This window comes from Podarcis bocagei, assembly GCF_964188305.1.
Source record: "Podarcis bocagei genome assembly, chromosome: W".
Lineage (NCBI taxonomy): Eukaryota > Metazoa > Chordata > Lepidosauria > Squamata > Lacertidae > Podarcis > Podarcis bocagei.
In genome coordinates this window covers 12,461,546-12,484,336 of record NC_138131.1, presented here as the reverse complement: position 1 = coordinate 12,484,336, position 22,791 = coordinate 12,461,546, and positions in this window count along the sequence as shown.

The window sequence follows — 22,791 nt, the reverse complement described above, 5'->3', positions numbered from 1 at the left end:
GCTTTGTTTTTCTTTTACTATTTTTTTAGGTTATTGTATAGTTTGTATTTTGCTTTTTAAGTGGAAAGGGTCAGGGCTGCCTGGGAGGGGGCCTCAGCCAACAGAATGGCTGGGGCAAGTTCCCTACCGGGGGGGGGTGTATTGGAACACCCAATCTCCTCTGGTGGGAGGAGCAGTTGCGCTAAGACCAGACCACGTCTTTACCGAAGATCTGGTTCTGACTTTGATTCTGATTCTCTGATTCTGGCTCTCTATCAAGGGCTGTTTCAGACTTAGGCTGTGGCTGTGGCTCTGGCTCTGTTTCCATTCTTACAATGGAATGTACACAAAACAATAATCCTTTCAATATAAATTTTCCAATACATTTTGAAAACATAATAAATCCTTAATTGTTGTCCACCTCCTTTTAGTTCCTTTATCACTTGAATGCTAGCACGGAGTCAAAACTATTATTGAATTTTTGAACATATCTTGTATAACCATCGCATTTTTCTGCAAATTTTTGCTTTGAGATTCCTCTGAGTTTGCTAGTCAATTGAGCCGTCTCCACCAATTCCTGTAATTTGATTTGCCAATCTGTTATTTTTGGAGCCTCGTGATCTTTCCATCCCTTGGCCACAAGTATACGAGCTGCTGCGGTTGCATACAAGAATACCTCTCTTAGATTTTTTGGGATCTCTTTAACTAAAATACTTCATAGAAATGCCTCTGTTTTTTTCATACAAGTTATCTCCATCATCTTTTTTAATTCATCGTATATTCTCCCCCCACAAAACAAATCTTAATCTTTTCACACGTCCACCAGCGGAGGTCCTGGACTCTCACCGCTGGTCTCTGTGGAAGAGTCTTGGAGTCCTCTCTCCGAAGTCCTTCCCTGGTCCCCTTCCTCCCCGGTGTCACGCTGATAACCTTCCCCAAAGGGAGTGTTCTCTCTCCCTCTGCTGGTCCCTTCACCTGCATGGTCGGGGAGCCTTACCTCCACTCTTGGCTCCGATGGCAGTTCCCTGACAGATATGGTGTGAACTCAAGGTGAACAGAACGTACCAGGGCGATGAGGGAATGTCTTAGCATCAGCACGGTTTGAGCAGCATGAGCAGAACAAAGCTTAGAAGCAAGACTTCCCATCATGCCACAGTTATGTGCAGAAGCAATGCTTCCCATCATGCCATGGTCATGTGCAAAAGCAATGCTTTCCTTCATCTCCCCCTTTCTTTTCTTATTTGCGAGGTGTTCTGGGTGAATAAGACAAAAATACTTCGGGATACGTGGTATGCCAGCGCATGCCCGAAATAAGTTCGCCACATCTCCCCTAATGTTTACTGCTGGTGCTGCAATTTCGCAAAGTAGGCAGCAATGATTTTATTGGGTGGCTGAGGGGGAGAGAGAAACCGAGACAAAAGACTTATGAGTCCAGGAATGCATTGGAGGAAGCAACATAGCAAAATCAATATACATATTATAATAATGGCATATTGAAAGAGATTACGAAGCCAATTCAGGTTTGGCAACCAGCCAGTGAGCCACTGGGTGAATGAGTCCCACAGGCCAGAACGTCCAATGTCCTGTTTAATGTGGTGTGTAAGATTTTGCAAATGAGAGATTTGCCTTTGGATGGCTTTGGAATTATCAGTAATATTAAAACAACACATGTCATCCACTTGTTCACAGCCGTAATGATGAAGCATCAATAGATAATCGATAGCAGCGCGGTTCTGCAGAAGACCATGCTGGAGTTCACTCTGCTCTTTTTTTAGAAGATGAAGCGCTTGAGAAGTAAAATTCAGGGCTTTTGCTGCAGAACAAGCTAAAGAGTTAATGTTCCTACTATTGCGTACAGCCAATCCAGGGACTCCTAGGAGAGAAACAGCTAAAGAGATATATTCAGACCTACTGGGAAGAGAAATTGAATCGTCACAATCGTTAGTCAATGCAATAGAGCGGCGATATCGAGAGCGGGTCAAATGATGCTTTTTGGGTAATACGATGGACAAACGGCTTAAGCAGCAGGGTGTGCCATGGCTGATGTTTGCTGGAATGCAATTAAATGTATAGCCAGGACATGTCCAGAACCAGCCAGCAGGTAGTTCTTTGTATTTATATACATAAGAAATATTGACATAATTAGAACAGTGGAAATTATCCTTGCCCATTTCCACACAGTTGGATTTTGTGCAATTGACCATACGGGCACAGGTGACATTAAAAGAAGCCATGTATGGGGTCAACAAATCAATGGCCAAAGGTGGGCGTCAGCGCACTTGGTTACCCCAGTTGTGGTAACCGGAATAACCAAGGGTGCGGAGAGAATCGTTTTGGGGTAGGGATGGGAAAAACCAGGTATCATTTTGTATGTCAAAAGGGTCATGGCAAACAGGGATAAGGCAGGAGCCAAGGATTTCACCTATTGATACCTGTTGGGTTAGGCAAAAGGAAGAAATATTGAGGGTCTTTGCAAAAGAGATAAGATGGCGGCGCGTGTAGATGCAGCGGCTGGTTGCTCCTCAACTCAGAATTTGGCTTTTTTGTCCTGCCAAAATAGACTTGTTTATAGTCGGCAGGACATGTTATCTATTCGGCTAAGGAGTGAGTGCTGCACAAATTGTGAGTGTCTCCGCGTCTGCAAGGAAGATTTTTTGACTTCAAAGAACTGGTGAGTAAAGAGACACAGGAGAGACCGTAAACAGAAGAGAGGCTGCAGAGGAGGAAGGCGATTAAGGCAATTAAGGTTGAAGACACAACATTATAACTTACCGCTTCCCAGCATTTTCTATGTGAATGTGAGATCTTTGGTGAATAAGCTGGAGGAGTTGAAATTGTGGATAGCAACGGAGAAAACTGTGAGTGAATGCTGTCTTCTGCTGCTTACAGAAACTTGGCTGACACCAATTATTCCTGACTCAGCCATAGAACTAACAGGCTATACAGTGTTCCGCCATGATAGAACAGAGGACTCTGGTAAAAGAAGGGGGGGAGGTTTGTGTGCATACGAACTTCTGGACCACCGCCTCGCCGACGTGGGGATCCAGGGCACAGTCCTTCAATGGCTGCGCTCGTTTCTCTCTGGTCGGGGACAGAGGGTGGCGCTTGGGGGGGAACTGTCATCCCGCCACTCCTTGGTGTGTGGAGTGCCTCAGGGTGCGATTCTCTCCCCGATGCTTTTTAACATCTTTATGCGCCCCCTCGCCCAGCTTGTCCGGAGTTTTGGGCTGGGCTGCCATCAGTATGCTGATGACACCCAACTCTATCTGTTGATGGATGGCCATCCTGACTCGGCCCCAGACACACTGATCAGATGCTTGGAAGCTGTGGCTGGATGGTTACGTGGGAGCCGGTTGAAGTTAAATCCTTCGAAGACAGAGGTCCTCTGGCTGGGACGGGACGATATGGGATTGAGGGGGCAACTCCCATCTCTTGTGGGGGTGCAATTAGTGCCAGCACCGTCCGTTAAGAGTTTGGGTGTAATCTTCGATACCTCCCTCTCCATGGAGGCGCAGATTGCAGCTATAACAAAGGCGGCATTTTTTCATCTCCGCCAAGCTAAGCAGTTGGCTCCTTACCTCTCTCGCCCTGACCTAGCCACTGTGATCCATGCGACGGTCACCTCCAGACTGGATTATTGTAACTCGCTCTACGTGGGGCTGCCCTTGAGACTGACCCAGAAACTCCAGCAGGTGCAGAATGCCGCAGCGAGACTCCTTACGGGGTCTTCGCTGTGGGATCACATTCATCCGGTGCTATACCAGCTGCACTGGCTCCCGGTGGAGTACAGGATCAGGTTTAAGGTGCTGGTTTTAACCTTCAAAGCCCTACACGGCCTAGGACCCTCGTATCTACGGGACCGCCTCTCCTGGTATGCCCCACAGAGGAACTTACGGTCCTCAAATAAAAACATCTTGAAGGTCCCAGGCCACAGAGAGGTTAGGCTGGCCTCAACTAGAGCCAGGGCTTTTTCGGCTGCGGCTCCAACCTGGTGGAACGCTCTGTCACAAAAGACAAGGGCCCTGCAGGACTTGACATCTTTCCGCAGGGCCTGCAAGACAGAGCTGTTCCACCAGGCCTTTGGTTAGGGCACAGCCTGACTCCCTCCTTTGGCAATCTTTACAATACTTTAGTTTATGGTTGCCATCAATTTTGATTTTAATTAATTCTTATGATGTTTTTATAATGTTGCACTATTTTAGTGTTGTTAGCCGCCCTGAGCCCGGCTTCGGCTGGGGAGGGCGGGATATAAATAAAATATCTTATATTAACTGTGGAATTTATGACGCTTAAATGCAGACCTATATATCTCCCCCGAGAATTTACAGCAGTACTGATAACTATAGTATACATTGCACCTGATGCGAACATCAATGAGGCAATGGGTCTTCTGCATGATGCCATCAGCAGACAACAAGGCAAGTATCCCGAGGCTGCATTTCTTGTATGCGGGGATTTCAACCAGGCAGATTTAAAAGTGGTCCTACCTAAATTCTATCAACACATAAAGTGTGCAACCAGGGGAGAAAGGACTCTGGACAGGCTGTATACAAATGTCAAACAGGCCTATAAGGCCGAACCACTGGCACAACTAGGCCAATCTGATCATGTGTCCCTGCTCCTGAGGTACTGCTCCAGCACCGGAGGTACTGCTCCAGCACCGCGTTCGCCCGTTCCGTCTGGCCATCAGTCTGTGGGTGGTAAGCAGATGAGAGACAGACCTCTGTTCCGAGGGCCTGGTGCAAAGCACGCCAAACCCGGGCCGTGAACTGAACGCCACGGTCGGACACCACACGCTCAGGTAGGCCATGCAGGCGGAAGACATGCTGAAGGTACAGCTGAGCGGTTTCCTTAGCTGAGGGTACGGATGGGCAGGGGGCACAGTGCACCATCTTCGTGAAATGGTCGGAGAAAACTAGGAGGCAGGTACAGCCCCGAGACGGGGGTAGCTCCACTACAAAGTCCAGAGAAACTGTGTGCCAAGGACGTGGTGGAACCGGCAACGGCTGAAGAAGGCCGGGGGGTCGCCCGGTAGGCCCCTTGGCCCGCCTGCAGACATCACAACCAGCGACGTAGCGAGCCACGTCAGCCTTCAGACGGGGCCACCAAAACTAACGGCTTAGCAGATGGGTGGTCCGATACCGCCCAAAGTGCCCCGCTGCTGGAGCATCATGGGTCATCCGGAGAACCTCAGCCCGCAGCGGCCCTGGTGGGATGTACAGACGCCCGTGGTGCAGCAGAAGACCCTGATGCAAGACCAGCCCTGGATACTGAGGGCATGACCCTTCGGCCAGTTCCCGGAGTCGTTCCTGGGCCCAAGCATTGACCCGCTGCTGTTCCCGCACCCGAGCCTGCAGTGGCTCAACCTCCTGGGTGGCCAGGAATGCAGCTGGTGGTAGGATCGTGGTGGGTACTGCGTGCTGTACCGTGTCTGCGTTGTCTTCAGGTTTCCGGGACAGGGCATCCGCCTTCTGGTTTTGGGAGCTAGGGATGTAGCGGATCCGGAACTGGAACCGGGAAAAGAACAATGCCCACCGGATCTGCCTTTGGTTCAGCTTGCGGGTGGTCTGGAGGTATTCCAGGTTCCGGTGGTCGGTTCTCACCTCCACCGGGTGTCGAGCCCCCTCAAGATGGTGGCGCCAAACCTCAAAGGTCACCTTGATGGCCAGTAGTTCCCTCTCCCACACGGTATAGTTACGCTCCGCTGGGAGGAGCTGGCGGGAATAGTAGGCGCAGGGTAAGAGTGGCGCTTCCGGTCCGCACTGCTGAGACAAGACGGCACCGAGAGCCGTACTGGAGGCGTCAGTCTCTACCACAAAGGGTCAAGAAGGATCCGGATGTTGCAAGATTGGCGCTCTCTGGAAACAGGCCTTCAACCCTTGAAATGCCTCCTCTGCCTCTTTGTCCCAGGAAAACGGCGTCTTGGGGCGCAGTAGCCGGGTCAACGGGGTGGTGCGATGAGCATAATCCGCAATGAAGGTCCGGTAATAGTTGGCGAACCCCAGGAAACGCTGTAGGTCCTTGCGGTTCCGAGGTGCCGCCCATTCTCGAACCGCTGCCACCTTCCCAGGATCCATCTGCACCCCACCTGGTGAGAGTCGGTGACCCAGGAAGTCCACTGACCGCTGATGGAACTCGCACTTGCTGAGCTTCGCATACAGACGGTGCTCGCGCAGGCGCTGCAGCACGGTCCGGACATGACCCTCGTGGCGCGCCGGGTCACGGGAGTAAACCAGAATGTCATCCAAGTACACCACCACGTACTTGTCTAGCAAGTCCTGGAACACGTGGTTGATGTACCGTTAGAACACAGCAGGCGCGTTGCACAAACCGAAGGGCATAAGTAGGTATTCGAACTGCCCGTACCGGGTCCCGAATGCTGTCTTCCACTCATCCCCGGCTCGGATCCGAATCAAATTGTAGGCACCCCAGAGGTCTAGCTTGGTGAACACCTGCGCCCCTTGCACCCGCTCCAGTAACTCCGAAATAAGGGGCAAGGGGTACCGGTCTGGGATGGTAATTTTATTCAGGGCCCGGTAATCATGGCAAAGGCGGAGCTCCCCACATTTCTTTTTAACAAAGAGCACTGGCGCAGCAGTGGGCGAGGTAGAAGGCCTAATGAACCCACGCTCCAGGTTCTTGCGCAAGAAGTCCTGCAAAGCCTCGCGCTCTGGCTCTGTTAAAGAGTATAAGCCACTCACCGGTAGGGGCGCTCCGGGCTGGAGGTCTATGTCGCAGTCAAAGGACCGATGCGGCGGCAGCTGGTCTGCCCCCCGTTCCTCGAACACGTCGTGATAGTCCCGGTACTCAGCGGGGAGCGTTGCAGCAGCCTCCTCAGTGGGCGCAGCTGCTAGCATCTCAGTCTCAGCAGAAGAACTTGGGTCTGGGAAGTGTACAGTCCGTTTGACCCAGTCAATCTGCACATTGTGAGCCTCCAGCCAGTCCATCCCAAGCACCAGGGGGAACCGGGGCATGGAGGCAATATCCAAAGTTCACATCTCACGGTGCTGCTGGAGGCACACGACCAGGGGCTGGGTCTCCTGAGTAACGGCACCCGAACGCAGGAGCCGTCCGTCGATTGCCTCCACCTGTACCGGTTCTGGCTTGTTCCAAAGTGGCACCCAATGCTGGGCAGCAAAAGCAGCGTCCATATAGGAGCGGGTTGCCCCCGAATCCACTAGAGCATGGGTAAGAATCCAGGGTCCACCTGGAGGGTATAGACGTACCGGAACCATAAGGTGTTGTAGTTCAATTGGTGCGGCCCCATTCTGTGCTGTTTGGGACCCCAGGTAGCCAGGGCCATCAGCTACTGGGGTTGGCGGTTTCCCCTGTGGCTGGCGATTCTCAGGACAGGACCGGGCATAGTGTCCGCTTCCGCCACAATAGAGACATAGATTCCCCTCCCGACGCCGCAACTTCTCTGCGGGGGAGAGGCGTGGCCGCACTGCCCCAAGCTGCATAGGTTCCTCCAATGACTCAGCTGTGCCTGTGGGGCTGCTGGTAGAAACTGGTGCCGAGAACTGGAAGTGCCGGCGGCCCCGAGCCTGACGACGGTCCTCTAACCGATCGTCTATCTGTAGACTCCGTTGAATGAGGGTGTCTAGCGTGGTGGGACGTTCCATAGTGGCCAGCTGGTCCATTATCTCGTCTGAAAGCCCCTCGAGATACTGGTCCCGAAGAGCAGAGTCATTCCAGGTCAAGTCCTGTGCCAGCAACCGTAATTCCGTGGTGTATGCGGCCACCGTGGACTTGCCCTGTTTCAACCGCCGAATCGCCCGGTTGGCTTGACTCCCCTTCTGGGGGTTGCCGAACGCAGCCTCCAACAGATTGCAAAACCCCACATAGTCCGCCAGCAAAGGGGAGTCCTGCCTGAGCAGCGGCAACGCCCACTTGGCCGCCTGGTCTTTTAACAAACTAATCAAAAAATGCACCTTGGTGCGGTCGTCAGGGAAGTTCCGGGCGCGCCCCTGAATGTACAGCTTGGCCTGGGCAAGAAACATGGGAAAGCTGGCCGGGGCCCCATCAAATTTCTCAGGCAAAGCCACTGGGTACTTGCCAGGAGCCGGGGCGTCGGCCCCAGGAGCTGGGAGGGCGTCCAACCGCTGCTGAAGTGCCGTAACCGCGTTACTGAGCTGCTGCACGGTGTGCGTCAAGGCCTGGTTCTCCTGGGCTATTGCCAACAGTCTAGCCGCTTGGTCAGCCATGGCCTCTGACTCTTCCCGAACGCACCCCAACAAAGAGGGAGTGCGGGTGTGGCGGGAGCAAACTGTGCTGGTCCCGGGGGGGAAAGGTTCTAATACCGTATCCGAAGTTCAGTCCAGAGTCACTAGCAGGGTAGACGATCACTAGATGAGACGCGAGGTCTGAAACAGGGAGCCGGGCGGGGGAGCAGGAACGCTGGTAGGGCAGCAGCAGGAAGCCAGGCGGGTAACAGGAACACTGGTGGGTCAGCAGCGGGCAGCCGGGTGAGGAACAGGAATACCGGAGAGTCAGGAGCAGGAAGCCGGGCGAGGAACAGGCACACCGGGAGTGCAGATCTAGGTCTGGGTCAAACAGGTACTCCACAACGACGCTGCTCCCGCAACCTGGGACCGGGCTGCCTGACCTTTATCTTCTTCTAAGGCCGGGGGCGGTCCCGGCCCCCAGAAGCCCCACCTCTCCTGGCCTTAAGGCGAGCACTCCTCCTGGGAGAGACCAGTTCCCTTCGCCTCTCTGCCCTAAGCCTCTGCAGTTCAGGAGAGGCCGAAGGGTTACTGGGCCCCGGGGGAGGCTCACCTGTAGCCATTGAGTCCTCCAGCACCTCTGGGGCCAGAATGGTCTCACCTGGTGCCTGCCCCTGAGGATCCGGCACAGGTGCAGGCTCCTCAGCATCTAGGCCTTGCCCCAGTTCAGCCGGCCCTGGAGGCGGGGACTCCTGTGCCGGCTGGGATTCCTCCGGTTCACTCTCAGACTCGGAATCCCCGGCCATCACACACTGACAGGTTATGGGCCCAGTGTTTCTGAGCATGTGCAGAGTGCAAAACGACTAACAGCATTTCAGCAAGGAACTGGTGAGTCCTGGTGGTGTACGGAGACAGTGGCTGTGCATTGGAGCAGTTGGTGGCAAGCTGTAACTGTCTGCAGCGGCGCTGGAGCGGCTAGGATCTGAGGATCAGGAAAGCACTCAGCATCGGCTACTGGAACAGTTTGAACTGCTAGAGGACCACAGTAGGCGACTCAAAGAGCAGCTACACCAGTTGCAGAGCCAGGCGGGACCTGAGGGTCAACAGAGGCAGCAGCTAGAAGCCGGTGAGTGCCAGCCAGGACCATCCAGTGGGACTCTAAAGAGAGAGTCAGGAGAGATTTCTGGAGACCCCACAAAAGGGGCTCAGCAAGTGTGAAAGACGTGGGGCTGTGATACAGTCAGTAAAGGACTGCCTGCTAGTGGATGCAGGATTGGGCCACAACCATAGGCTGTGGGGCGAGGCTTTTCTGACCGCAAACTTTTTGACTAATAGAACCTGGTCTAGCTCTATAAAAGATATACCATATCGTATGTTGTTTGGGAAAGAACCAGAGTGGACAATGCTCCATAATTGGGGTTCTTGGGCACATGTAAACATTCCCAAAGCTCAGCGCCAGAAAGGGGGCGCTAGAGCGCAGAAACTGCGGTTTGTGGGATTTCAGTCCTATGCCAAAGGGTGGTGTTTCAATTTATGCCCAGGACGCGTGGTTCTGTCACGAAGCGCAGACTTCGCTGACCAGGACAGATGGACTGCGATCCATGCCAACCCTGACTGCCTACTGCCCCTGCAAGTAAGAGAAGAGGCTTCTTCTCAGCCATTGGCAACACAGGAGCAGGATGAGGAAGAGGCACAGATTTCCCCAAAAGATGTGGCAATAGATAATACTTCTCTAGAGGAAGAGGAAGAAGAGCCAGAGATAAGGGGGGAAGAAGAAGTAGTTGTGCCTAGACGCTCCCAGTGTTCAAACAAGGGTGTACCTCCTCAACGTTTGACCCTAGGAGGAGTGAGAGTATGCAATGTGAGTTGTGTGGAACCACAAAGTTATAATGAAGTCTTAGACTTACCCCCTGGGGAACGTGCTTTGTGGGAACAAGCTATGAAAGAAGAAATGGACTCTTTTAAACGTAACAAAGTGTTTGAGGTCATAATGCCGCCACCTGGTGGCAGAGTGGTGTCATGCAAGTGGGTTTACAAAAGGAAAACCCTTGCATCTGGGGAACCACGTTTTCGAGCCAGATTAGTAGCCAGAGGGTTCACTCAGATTAAAGGGGAGAGTTATGATGAAGTGTTTTCTCCCACGGTAAAGAGTGAAACTTTTCGTTTAATGCTTTCCATTGCTGCTGTAAGACAACTAGCAGTGCACCATTTTGATGTTGATGCTGCATATCTGCATGCAAATTTAGACCATGAAGTGTTAATGAGACAACTCCCTGGGTTTGAAGAGGGGAATGGTGCAGTCTGGCGTTTGAGAAAGGCTGTTTATGGTCTCAAACAAAGTGGAAGGTGTTGGAACCAGTGTTTAAATGAAGCCCTTGTAAAAATTGGTTTTAAAAGGAGTGTGGCTGATCCATGTCTGTACACCAAGGGGACAGGCAACAAATATCTAATGCTCTTAGTCTTTGTTGATGACTTGCTTGTGGCAGGGAGTTCCACAGATGAGATCCAGAAGCTCACAAGTCAATTGGAAAAGAGGTTTAAGCTTAAAGCCTTAGGGCCTGTAAGCAATTACTTGGGAGTAGAAGTAAGGCAGGAAGCTGGTGGAAGCTTCCTATTGAGCCAGAAAGAGAAAATTCTTCATTTGATAGAGCAGTTTGGCATGAAAAACTGAAAGCCAGTTCAGACTCCCATGACACCAGATTTCCCAAAGACACTGTGTGATGATGAATTTGATCAGCCTGAGTTGTATCACTCAAAAAATAGGATCACTGTTGTATTTAAGCCAGTGGTCAAGGCCAGACATTGCATGTGCTACAAATGTTCTGAGCCAACGTGTATCTAAACCCAGTACTGCCGATTGGTGTGCTTTGAAAAGGCTTATCAGATATCTAAAGGGGACATTAAATGTATGTTTAAAGATATCTAGTACACAAGATGAAAAACTAGAAGTATTTGTTGATGCGGACTGGGGAAGCTGTGTAGCTACTAGAAAATCTACAAGTGGAATGGTTATGATGTTTGCCAATTCCATAATTGGATGGAGGTCAAAGAAACAAGGATTTGTTGCGACCTCATCCTGTGAGGCAGAATATGGGAGCCTGTTGCTAGCATGCAATGAAATCATGTGGTTTATACAGATACTGAAAGATCTAGACTGTAAAGTAGATTTGCCTATCCAAGTGTATGAAGATAGCCAATCGTGCATTGCATTAGCGGGCTCAGAAATAATGAAATCCGCATCAAAACATATTGCTATCCGTCATGTGAATGTGAGAGATTGTTTAATGCGAATAAAGCTGGGTCAGCATGACTCAGCGGTCTGCACCAAGTTGTATATATAAGTGAGAAATGTTAGTTTGGGCTGTGGCTGGTGTTTGGGTTGGTTGGTGCTGGTGAGTATAGTTATTCAGTCGTGTTTTGCACAAGGACTTTTAAGAATAAAAGTCTGCAAGGATATTCTCGTGGACTCTTTTGTGCCGACAAGGGTCCGAGGACCAGGCTGAGGAGACAAAGGGAGGTCAGAACCCTTTCCATCTTTCTTTGCTTTTTACAAACACTGACAAGTCCTCCCCCTTCTTTTGGTGGGCATCTCTTTAGGCTCCCGTAGGGATTTTTTGAAATTGGATTCTATCCAAACGCGATTCCTTAGAGCCATCCTTAGGATTCCCCCCTCGGTAGCGGGCGCGGTTATGAGATTAGAAGTCGGCTGGCAAGCTCTACGGCATGTGGCCTTGAAGACGAAGCTCTGGCTATGGCTCAAGCTTTGTTTTAAACCAGTGGGTATTGCCCCCTTGATATTGAGGGACGATTTCCAATCATTGTGGGAAAGGGCGGTCACTAACGAGGTTCAATCCTGCAGATTGTCTCACCTTTACTTTGAGTCTATGACGTACAATCAAGCTAGAGCTGTGATTTCCCGGAGACTGAGTGACATTGCCAGACAAGAGGACATAGGCCAGGTAAAACCAGGGATGTTCCTAGGGGACCAGATTTATCGGACCATACCAGCCCCCTACCTTGCAGAAATTCACTATGTGGAATACCGTAGACTTCTTACAGCGGCTAGATTAAATGTCCTTGACTCTGCGATATTGTGGGGAAGGTACAGGGGAGTACCATACGCCCAGAGAACCTGTCATTGTGCCATGGGTGTGGTTGAGTCCACCGAACACATTCTCTTGACTTGCCCTTCTTATACAGAGTTTAGACATAATTTTATAGACCCACTTCTATGCCAATCTAGCTTCCTATCCGGAGAAAACCAGGTTTTACACTTGCTGAATAACGTCACTAGAGCTATACCTTCCTTTTTGGCCAAATTTCTTTTTTTAGCTTTTAAGCGTCGCAAGATTATAATTGACTGTATTGATATGGGGCTATCTGTTTAGCCCATTTTAGTGTTGGCTAAGTTCTAAAATTTTCCTGGAGCTTTTAACTGCGTATTGATAAATGTACTTTTTTTTCCTGACTGACGGTCGAATAAAAGGTTGATGATGATGATTAAAGAAGAGAGAGGCAGAAAGGCATATAAATAGAGTTAAGTGCAAAGGCAAAATAATAAACAACCCTAAAGAAATAGAGAAACGATTTCTCGAATTCTTTAGAGAAATCTATAAGGAAGGAAATGAAACAACAGAAGAAGTTAAAGAACATTTAGAACAGAACTGTCTTCCGAAACTTACTAAAGAACAAAAAGAACTGTTGAATGCCCCTATTACATCGTACGAAATTCAAAGAGCAATTAAGGAAGCAAAGATAGGAAAGCCAGCAGGGCCAGACGGCCTACCGGCAATATATTATAAAAAAATGGAGGACTTACTGTCTGACCCATTAAGAAGTATCATGAACAACATCTTAAAAGACGGAACCATGCCGGATTCTTGGAAAGACAGCCTTATTGCATTAATTCCAAAACAGGGAACGGACAATCTACTTATTAACAACTATAGGCCTATCGCACTTCTAAAGAACGATTATAAATTATATGCAAATATGTTAGCCGAAAGATCAAAAAAAGGATTCCAGATGATGATACACAATGACCAAGCTGGCTTTTTGCCCGGGAGGCACATTTATAGCAACACTAGAAACATTATAAACTTATTAGCGTATTTAGACTTAAGAATAGGAAAGAAGGCAGTCTTAATGGCTATAGATGCAGAAAAAGCTTTCGACAGGGTATCCTGGAAATTTATGAAAGGTCTGTTACACCATAACGGATTTTGGTATAAAGTATATAAGAGGGATTGAAGCAATATAATCAAAACAAAAAGCTAAAATCATAATCAATGGAAATTTATCACAGGAGTGTGAAATCAGTAAAGGGGTCAGACAAGGTCGCCCACTATCCCCCTTAGTTTTCATATTAACATTGGAAGTTTTATGTAAACAAATTAGGGAAGAAAAAGAAATAAAAGGGATTATGCTGGGAAATAGAAGTTAAAAAATGAGGGCATTTGCTGACGACTTAATTATAACTACGGAGCAACCAAAACAGAGTTTAAGAAAGGCGTTGGAAATAATATATGGCTACGGTAAAGTTGCGGGGTTCAAAATGAATTTAAACAAGACAAAACTATTAGTTAAAAATATGTCGCCAGATGAAAAAGCAGAATTAGAACAAATAATGCACATTAAAATCTACCCGAAAATCAATTATTTAGGATTATGGATAACACCAAAGAATATTAACTTATATGAAGATAATTATACCCATTGTTGGAAAGATATCAAAAGACAGTTGGAGACATGGACAAGGTTAAATTTATCATTCCTGGGCCGCATTTCGGGAATTAAAATGATAGTTTTACCGAAGCTACTCTTTCTATTGCAAACTATTCCAATTACAGGAAAGAACAGCAGTATCAACAAGCTGCAAAAAGAAATTTCTAAATTTTTGTGGAAGGGTAAAAGACCAAGAGTAAAGCATAAGATATTAACAGATACTGTAGAAAGAGGTGGCTACGGGTTACCGGATTTGAAGCTATATTACGAAGCCTCATGTCTTCTCTGGTTGAAAGATTGGTATTTATTAAAAAATTGGGATATTTTAGATCTAGAAGGTCATGACACCCGTTTTGGGTGGCATGGCTATCTTAATTATGGGAAAATAAAGACACATAGGAGTTTTTCAAAACATATAATAAGAAATGCCATATATAAGGTATCGGGAAAATACAAAAGGTATTTGGAACAGAAAACCCCAAGATGGAACTCTCCACTAGAAGCAATCGCTGTTAAAAAAAAGCAACAACATCAAAGAGAACTGGATAACGTATAACACAATATTAAGGGGGGGGAGGAGGGTCAACTAATATTGATAAGTTATGAGAAAATAAAAGATCACTTTTCTACTTGGCTAGATTACTTCCACGTGAATGAAGTGTTCAGACAGGATAAGCAGATACGTTTTGAAAAGGAGCCTTCATGATTTGAAAGAGAACTACTGAATAGTAAAACCAAAATAATCGCAAAAATGTATAGACTTCTATTAGACTTCGAAGTAATGGATGAGGAGGTTAACGCTTCAATGATAAAGTGGGCCCAAGATGTGGGCCGTCCAATTATGCTAAAAGATGGGGGAAACTGATGGAATGTAAATTTGAAATTTACAGCCAGCTATAATATAAGAGAGAACATGATGAAAATGGCTCATAGGTGGTACCTCACTCCTTCCAGATGATCAAGAATGGATAAAAATTTGGCGAATGGTTGTTGGAGATGTGGAGGAAATAACGGTGACATGAGCCACATGTGGTGGACGTGTGAAAAGATTAAGTGGTTTTTTTGGGAGGGGAGAATATACGATGAATTAAAAAAGATGATGGAGATAACTTTTATGAAAAAAACAGAGGCATTTCTATGAAGTATTTTAGATAAAGAGATCCCAAAAAATCTAAGAGAGGTATTCTTGTATGCAACCGCAGCAGCTCGTATACTTGTGGCCAAGGGATGGAAAGATCACGAGGCTCCAAAAATAACAGATTGGCAAATCAAATTACAGGAATTGGTGGAGACGGCTCAATTGACTAGCAAACTCAGAGGAATCTCAAAGCAAAAATTTGCAGAAAAATGGGATGGTTATACAAGATATGTTCAAAAATACAATAATAGTTTTGACTCTGTGCTAGCATTCGAGTGATAAAGGAACTAAAAAGAGGTGGACAACAATTAAGGATTTATTATGTTTACAGAATGTATTGGAAAATTTATATAGAAAGGATTATTTTTTTGTGTACATTCCATTTTAAGAATGGAAACAGAGCCAGAGCCACAGCCTAAGTCTGAAACAGTCCTTGATAGAGTGCCAGAGCCAGAGCGAGACCCTGAATCAGTGCCAGAACCAAGCCCTCATTCAGAACCAAAACACACACACTTGTAGCGAACTTGCCCCAGCAATTCTGTTGCCTGAGGCCCCCTCCCAGGCAGCCCTGACCCTTTCCACTTAAAAAGCAAAATACAAACTATACAATAACCTAAAAAAATAGTAAAAGAAAAACAAAGCAAGAAACAATTATGCTAAACTTAAAATAATCCCCGCCCCAACTAAACATTTGTCCCACCCCAGAAAGATATGAATATGACATAATAGGCATCACTGAAACCTGGTGGGATAAGTCCCATGATTGGAATGTAATAATGGGGGGATACAATCTATTTCAGAGAAACAGGCCAGACAAGAAAGGAGGAGGAGTGGCGTTATATGTCAGGGATGTGTATACCTGTGAAGAGATCCAAGATTTAGAACCTCAAAGCCAAAGTGAGAGCATTTGGGTCAAAATTAAGGGAGAGAAGAATAACAGAGACCTCATTGTGGGAGTTTACTATAGATCCCCAAGCCAAACGGAGGACATAGATGATGCCTTCCTGGAACAGATGGCCAAGCATGCAAAAGGAAGGGAGATAGTAGTAATGGGGGACTTCAATTACCCGGATATTTGTTGGACGTCAAACTCAGCCAAGAGCATAAGGTCAAACAGATTCCTTACTGGCCTTGCAGACAACTTCATTGTCCAGAAAGTGGGAGAAGCAACAAGAGGAACAGCCATTTTAGATCTGGTCCTAACCAATGTTGATGACCTGGTTAGTGGGGTAGATGTGGAAGGATCATTAGGCGCGAGTGATCATGCTCTTCTGAAGTTTACTATACAGCGGAAAGGAGCAGCCAAGCATACTAGGACTCAATTTCTTGACTTTAAGAAAGCCGACTTCATAAAACTTAGGGAAGTGCTGGGTGAGATCCCATGGACAGCAATACTAAAAGGAAAGGGAGTTCATGATGGCTGGGAGTTTGTTAAGAGGGAGATAGTAAAAGCACAACGCCAGGCAATACCAATGAGACGGAAACATGGAAGGTGCCTAAAGAAGCCAGAGTGGCTATCTAAAGAACTTTTAACTGAATTAAGATTAAAAAAGGATGTGTACAAAAAATGGAAAAGGGGGGAAACCACCAAAGAGGAATTCAAACAAATAGCCAGCACGTGTAGACACAAAGTCAGAAAAGCTAAAGCACAGAATGAACTCAGGCTTGCTAGAGAGGTTAAAAGCAACAAAAAAGGCTTTTATGGGTATGTTCGTAGCAAAAGGAAGAACAAAGAAACAGTGGGGTCACTCAGAGGAGAAGATGGTGAAATGCAAACAGGGGACACAGAAAGGGCTGAACTCCTCAATGCCTTCTTTGCCTCAGTCTTCTCCGATAAAGAAAACAATGCCCAACCTGAAGAATTTGGAGCAAATGATTCAGCAGAGGAAACACAGCCCAGAATAACTAAGGAGATAGTACAAGAATATTTGGCTAGTTTAGATGTATTCAAGTCTCCAGGGCCAGATGAACTGCATCCAAGAGTATTAAAAGAACTGGCAGATGTGATCTCAGAACCACTGGCAGTCATCTTTGAGAATTCCTGGAGAACAGGCAAAGTCCCGGCAGACTGGAGGAGGGCAAATGTTGTCCCCATTTTCAAAAAGGGGAAAAGAGAGGACCCAAATAATTACCGCCCACTCAGTCTGACATCAATAGCAGGGAAGATTCTGGAGCAGATCATTAAGCAAACAGTCTGTGAGCACCTAGAAAGGAATGCTGTGATCACCAATAGTCAGCATGGATTTCTGAAAAATAAGTCATGTCAGACTAACCTGATCTCGTTTTTTGACAGAATTACAAGCCTGGTAGATGAAGGGAACGCAGTGGATGTAGCCTACCTTGATTTCAGCAAGGCATTTGACAAGGTGCCCCATGATATTCTTGTAAAGAAGCTGGTAAAATGCGGTCTTGACTATGCTACCACTCAGTGGATTTGTAACTGGCTGACTGACCGAACCCAAAGGGTGCTCATCAATGGTTCCTCTTCATCCTGGAGAAGAGTGACTAGTGGGGTGCCACAGGGTTCTGTCTTGGGCCCGGTCTTATTCAACATCTTTATCAACGACTTGGATGATGGACTCAAGGGCATCCTGATCAAATTTGCAGATGACACCAAACTGGGAGGGGTGGCTAACACCCCAGAGGACAGGATCACACTTCAAAACGACCTTGACAAATTAGAGAACTGGGCAAAAACAAACAAGATGAATTTTAACAGGGAGAAATGTAAAGTATTGCACTTGGGCAAAAAAAATGAGAGGCACAAATACAAGATGGGGGACACCTGGCTTGAGAGCAGTACATGTGAAAAGGATCTAGGAGTCTTGGTTGACCACAAACTTGACATGAGCCAACAGTGTGACGCGGCAGCTAAAAAAGCCAATGCAATTCTGGGTTGCATCAATCGGAGTATAGCATCTAGATCAAGGGAAGTAATAGTGCCACTGTATTCTGCTCTGGTCAGACCACACCTGGAGTACTGTGTCCAGTTCTGGGCACCACAATTCAAGAAGGACACTGACAAACTGGAACGTGTCCAGAGGAGGGCAACCAAAATGGTCAAAGGCCTGGAAACGATGCCTTATGAGGAACGGCTAAGGGAGCTGGGCATGTTTAGCCTGGAGAAGAGGAGGTTAAGGGGTGATATGATAGCCATGTTCAAATATATAAAAGGATGTCACATAGAGGAGGGAGAAAGGTTGTTTTCTGCTGCTCCAGAGAAGCGGACACGGAGTAATGGATCAAAACTACAAGAAAGAAGATTCCACCTAAACATTAGGAAGAACTTCCTGACAGTAAGAGCTGTTCGACAGTGGAATTTGCTGCCAAGGAGTGTGGTGGAGTCTCCTACTTTGGAGGTCTTTAAGCAGAGGCTTGACAACCATATGTCAGGAGTGCTCTGATGGTGTTTCCTGCTTGGCAGGGGGTTGGACTCGATGGCCCTTGTGGTCTCTTCCAACTCTATGATTCTATGATTCTATGAAAGAAAATAACAACAACAACAACAACAAACCACCGCTTGAGGTGCAACAGAGACACAGCCAGAGACAGAGCGAGACCCTGAATCAGTGCCATAACCAAGCCCTCATTCAGAACCAGAGCCTGAAAAAGAGCCACAGCCCAAACCAGAGCAACAGCCACAGCCACTGCCACAGCCTAGAGTCACAGCCTGAGGCTGCAACAGTACTTGATAGAGTGCCAGAGCCAGAGCCAGAGCGAAACCCTGAATCAGAGTCAGAGGGAGAACATGAATCAGAGCCAGAGCCAGAGCCAGGTCATGACACCCTGTTGGGTTGAAATGAACGACAGACGAGTAGGTAGGTGTCATACGGGAGGCGTCTCTCGAGCAAGCCTCGGAGACTCCCTTTTATTGGATATTATACAGCATTTGCCACGTGTGTGCTTGTTGCTGATTGGTTAACATAAATACAAAGCAAGGGTTGTATATAAGACATTAATTATAGCATATAAGACATTAATCATAGACAGGTTAAAGGTTGGGAAAAGGAACGCGGAGTTTACACAGGCATGGTTTCGGACTGCCCGTACCAGAGTGGTACGAAAAGGAATGTACAAGGAGGGGTAAGTACAGATTGATAATGTAATGGGAATTGGGGTTGCTAGTGCGTAAAGGATGCTGAAGTTCTAGGCAACGTTGCCTGGCTAAACCTTTCCCTGGCTGGACAGCCCTTCCTCCGTGGCTGTGTCAGTCGATGGCAGAATCCGTCAGTGGGCGTTTCCTGAATTTCTTCCAACATAAAAATTCCTTGACGCCCAGTCTCCGCCTAGCCTCCCTGCGCTGAAGCTTTCTGCACAGAGTAGGCGTAGCCAGCTGAGGTCCTGGACTCTCCCCGCTGGTCTCTGTGGAAGAGTCTTGGAGCCCTCTCTCCGAAGTCCTTCCCTGGTCCCCTTCCTCCCCGGTGTCACGCTGATAACCTTCCCCAAAGGGAGTGTTCTCTCTCCCTCTGCTGGTCCCTTCTCCTGCATGGTCGGGGAGCCTTACCTCCACTCTTGGCTCCGATGGCAGTTCCCTGACAGATATGGTGTGAACTCAAGGTGAACAGAACGTACCAGGGTGATGAGGGAATGTCTTAGCATCAGCACGGTTTGAGCAGCATGAACAGAACAAAGCTTAGAAGCAAGACTTCCCATCATGCCGCAGTTATGTGCAGAAGCAATGCTTCCCATCATGCCATGGTCATGTGCAAAAGCAATGCTTTCCTTCATCTCCCCCTTTCTTTTCTTATTTGCGAGGTGTTCTGGGTGAATAAGACAAAAATACTTCGGGATACGTGGTATGCCAGCGCATGCCCGAAATAAGTTCGCCACATCTCCCCTAATGTTTACTGCTGGTGCTGCAATTTCGCAAAGTAGGCAGCAATGATTTTATTGGGTGGCTGAGGGGGAGAGAGAAACCGAGACAAAAGACTTATGAGTCCAGGAATGCATTGGAGGAAGCAACATAGCAAAATCAATATCAAGGGGCCACGTGGGGGTCCCAGCAACTACTGGAAATTACAGAAATGTCCGCGCCTGTGTCAATCAAGCCTTCCAGAACCTTGCCATTTATCTTGTACTTACGAAGAAGTTTCTGATGACCAATCCGCTGGATTACAGCTAACAGCTGTGGAGAAAAAGGAGAGAGCTCATGCAAATTACTATCAATAATAGAAACAGTAGGGTGAGAAGGGAGCACCACCAAATGCGCCCAGGACTCACCCTTCTTTAACTGCATGGGCATGTGGCTCCAAAGTTGAACCATTATTGTGCCCACATAGTCAGGATCCAGAACTCCTGGAATAACCTGGATTCCTTCTTTTGCCGCAGAAAATTTGGGTAAAATTAAACCTGCGACTTTAGGAGGTAGTTGGGTGGGCATAAGCACAATTTCACCAGGTAAAACAGTGTCTTTGGTTTCTTGATTAATTAAGTCGATGGTAAAATCAGAGCGTGTATCCTTTGAGATGTTTTAATAGTGGAGACTAACGGCGGAGGGCTCCCTATTTGTCCTGGCCCGGGAGTGGGGCCCCTAAGGAGTTTCCCGAACTCCTGCACTGATTTGCCCAATGATAGCCTTTACCGCACTTCGGGCATTTCTTGGAAGGCTTAGCCTTATTGGCATCACCATTCCTGTTTGCACCCCTGCCAGGGGCTCTGCATTGTTTAGCAAAATGACCTGGGCGCTTGCAGTTGAAGCAGTTCCCAGTGGGCTTGTTGCCAGCCTGGATGGCACCGGCAAGCAAGGACATCGCATGACTCTGGCTTCCAACATCTGCACGGGCTTGAATCATATCGGCCAAGTCATATTTAGGGCGATGTATAATCAACTGCAAAGTCTTTTTGCATTCAGTACTTGCATTTTCGAAAGCCAATTTTTTCATCAATTCATTTTGAGCTGTAGCGTCATCAATCTGCCTAGTGACTGATTCTTTCAATCTATCTATAAATTGATGGTAGGGCTCCGAATGTTGTTGCTTAATATTAACAAAGGAGCTAAGTGGTTGTCCTGAGAAAGGGACTTTGCGAAAGGTGCATTGCACACAGGTCGCGGTGCGACTAAAATGTAAAGGTGTTAATTGCGCTTGGGCTGGTATATTATCATACGGACCAGCACCAAAGAGTTGGTTGGCTGAATGCTGTGGATCAGCCAGGGCTACTGCGCAATGTTTAAATTCACTTTCAAAAACTACATACCGAGCCGGGGATAACAGCATGCGCATCAGATCTTTCCAATCTTGAGGTAGCATTGTATAACCAGTTGCTATTCCCTCCAGCATTCCTGTCACATAAGTGGATTTTAGGCCGGAATCAGTAATGGCTTTCCTTAATTCTCTCAGAATAGAATAAGGAAGCGTCTCATACATAATTTGTTGTTGCGCAGTGCCAGGGTTAGTATAAGAAATAGGGAAAGCAGACGGCAGTTCCCCGGCCCACCCCGCCTCCTCCTCCAAGGAAAGAATTCCTTCCTGTCTAGCTTGAAAAAGTGCAGCACGCACAGCTCCTGTAGGAGCAGGCGAAGGAGGGAGGGTAGGGGGGATGGGGGGGATGTGGGCTGAGGCGAAGGGGGGTTAGAGAAAGTTGTGATGGAGGCAAAAGCTTTGGGTAAGGAGGTAGATTGTCTGTTGCAACTAAAATGGCAGGTGGCAGGGCAGTCGGTGGGGAACTGTCTGGTGTGGGTGCCGACGGAGACGCCTGGGGACCTAATCTAGCGACGGCATCCGCACACTTCTGCCAAGTGAGCAGACAATGAATGCCAAGTCTCCATCCCCAAGGACCCTATTTCTGGGTACCAGGGGCACTCACAAACAATATGACATAACAATTGTTCAATTTCTTTCAAGGAAATATGCACACCTGCTACTCTCTGACTGACTAAATGAAACAGTTCTTTAGCATGCTCTTTTTGGGACTTTGTAAGCTCCCCCCCATACTCACGGTGTAGCGCGCTGAGACTTTTCCAGTCGAGTGAAGTATGAGGCTGCGTAAAGGGATCTGGCACGTCGAGGGTCACCAGATGTTGGGTTGAAATGAACGACAGACGAGTAGGTAGGTGTCATACGGGAGGCGTATCTTGAGCAAGCCTCGGAGACTCCCTTTTATTGGATATTATACAGCGTTTGCCACGTGTGTGCTTGTTGCTAATTGGTTAACATAAGTACAAAGCAAGGGTTCCATATAAGACATTAATTATTGCATATAAGACATTAATCATAGACAGGTTAAAGGTTGGGAAAAGGAACGCGGAGTTTACACAGGCATGGTTTCGAACTGCCCGTACCAGAGTGGTACGCAAAGGAATGTACAAGGATGGGTAAGTACAGATTGATATGGTGTAAACTCAAGGTGAACAGAACGTACCAGGGTGATGAGGGAATGTCTTAGCATCAGCACGGTTTGTGCAGCATGAGCAGAACAAAGCTTAGAAGCAAGACTTCCCATCATGCCACAGTTATGTGCAGAAGCAATGCTTCCCATCATGCCATGGTCATGTGCAAAAACAATGCTTTCCTTCAACACCCGTTTTGGGTGGCATGGCTACCTTAATTATGGGAAAATAAAGACGCATAGGAGTTTTTCAAATCATATAATAAGAAATGCTATATATAAGGTATGGGGAAAATACAAAATATATTTAGAACAGAAAACCCCAAGATGGAACTCTGCACTAGAAGCAATCGCTGTTTAAAAAAAGCAACAACATCAAAGAGAACTGGATAACGTATAACACAATATTAAGGTGGGAGGAGGAGGGTCAACTAATATTGATAAGTTATGAAAAAATAAAAG